The sequence below is a fragment of the Triticum urartu genome, chromosome 3A (genome assembly GCF_056163025.1).
Source record: "Triticum urartu cultivar PI428250 chromosome 3A, HENAU_Tu73, whole genome shotgun sequence".
Taxonomy (NCBI): Eukaryota; Viridiplantae; Streptophyta; class Magnoliopsida; order Poales; family Poaceae; genus Triticum; species Triticum urartu.
In genome coordinates, this window is record NC_141875.1 from 34158647 (window position 1) to 34160740 (window position 2094).

Consider the following 2094-nt stretch of genomic DNA (forward strand, 5'->3'; position numbering starts at 1 on the left):
TACAAGATTGAAGACTTCGTCCCGTGTCCAGAAGGGACTTTCCTTGGCGTGGAAGGCAAGCTTGGGGATACGGATATGTAGATCTCCTACCATTGTAACCGACTCTATGTAACCCTAACCCTATCCGGTATCTATATAAACCGGAGGGTTTTAGTCCGTAGGACATCATATTCATACACAACAATCATACCATAGGCTAGCTTCTAGGGTTTAGCCTCTCTGATCTCGTGGTAGATCTACTCTTGTACTACCCATATCATCAATATTAATCAAGCAGGACGTAGGGTTTTACCTCCATCGAGAGGGCCCGAACCTGGGTAAAACTTCGTGTCCCTTGCCTCCTGTTACCATCCGGCCTAGACGCACATTTCGGGACCCCCCACCCGAGATCCGCCGGTTTTGACACCGACAAAGTTAGTAACACGAGTCAATGCAGCACATACTCTTGTTGGCAGTATTTTCGAATCGCAAGAGGAAGTAGGTGTTGCAATAGAATGTGATTATCATGGCTCTTAAGTCCAAAAATCTTCTTCTCGGCAACATGGATATAACGTCGTATATCAGCTGCAAAGCCTTGTGGAAACGTGACTCCCATCAGGACTTGGAGAAAATGTTTCATCTGCTCAGGTGTCAAAGTATATTGTGCTGGAGGTATATACAATTTACCCTCTTCTACTTCAACAGGATGAAGGTCCCCCATAATACCCAAAGCTTGGATGTCTAGGCGAGAATTTGCGTTATCCTTTGATTTTCCCTCAAGGCCCAGAAGTGTGTTAACTATGTTATCACATACATTTTTTTCTATATGCATAACAACAAAATTATGACGCAACATCAGATCTTTCTAATAGGGCAACTTAAACCACACAGATCTTCTTTCATAAAGGGGAGGCGATTCACCTTCTTTGCGTTTTCTCTTTGATGTTTTCCTAGCAGCTGGATCTTTTCCAAAGGATGTTTCAAGATTTGCTGTCAAATCATCAATTTCCTCACCGATAAGAGGTATAGGTGCAGTCCTATGCTCTGACTTGCCATCAAATAACTTTTCATCTGACCTAAACTTATGGTTGGATGATAAGAACCTACGATGTCCCATATAACAATATTTGCTGCCCTTCTTTAATTGTAGAGAACAAGTGAGTGAATGGCACTCAGGACAAGCTACCTCACCCTGGGTAGCACACCCATGAGTGTAGCCTAAACCTGGAAAGTCATGTATGGTGCAAAGGATGGCAGCACGAAGATCAAATATTTCAGACTTAGAAGCATCAAATGTCTTTACACCATGGTAGTACATATCTACTAGATCGTCTACTAAAGGCTCAAGGTAGACATCCATATCACCACCAGGTGCCTTAGGGCCAGGAATGAGCAAAGAAAGGATGAAATTAGGCCGCTTCATGCACATCCAAGGAGGAAGGTTGTATGGAATCAAAAAGACTGGCCAGATACTGTAGGTACTCCTTGTCGTCCTAAATGGATTAAAGCCATCTGTTGTCGCAGCCAACCTAAAATTGCGACTGTCATTACCAATTAGTGGATGTTTGGAATCAAAATCCTTCCATAAAATAGCATCCGCTGGGCACCTAATCAGACCATCTTTGGTACGTTGTTCATCATGCCACCTCATGTCAGTTGCAGTTTTAGAGGACACAAAATACCTTTGAAGCCTTCTTTTAATAGGAAAATAGCGAAGAACCTTTTTAGGAACCCTATGTACCCTTTTCCCATCAGGACTCTTCTTTTCTGATTTCCACCTTGAAGTTTTACACTTTGGACACTGATTATCCTTATCAAATTCATTTCTGAATAGTACACAATCATTTTCACACGCATGAATATTTACATACCCAAGCCCAACAGATTTAACTATTTTCTTAGCTTCATTGAAATTTTTGGGAAGTACTGAACCTTTGGGGAATGCATCGCTAAGTAACTCAAGCACCATGTCAAAACTATTGTCACTCCATCGCCCAAGAAGTTTGTATTTAGAGTTCAAACATATCTTGCAAGGACACAAGATTTGTTTCCATTTGTTGAATTAATAAAAGCAAACTCTATAAACTTATCTACCCCCTGTACATACTCATTTGT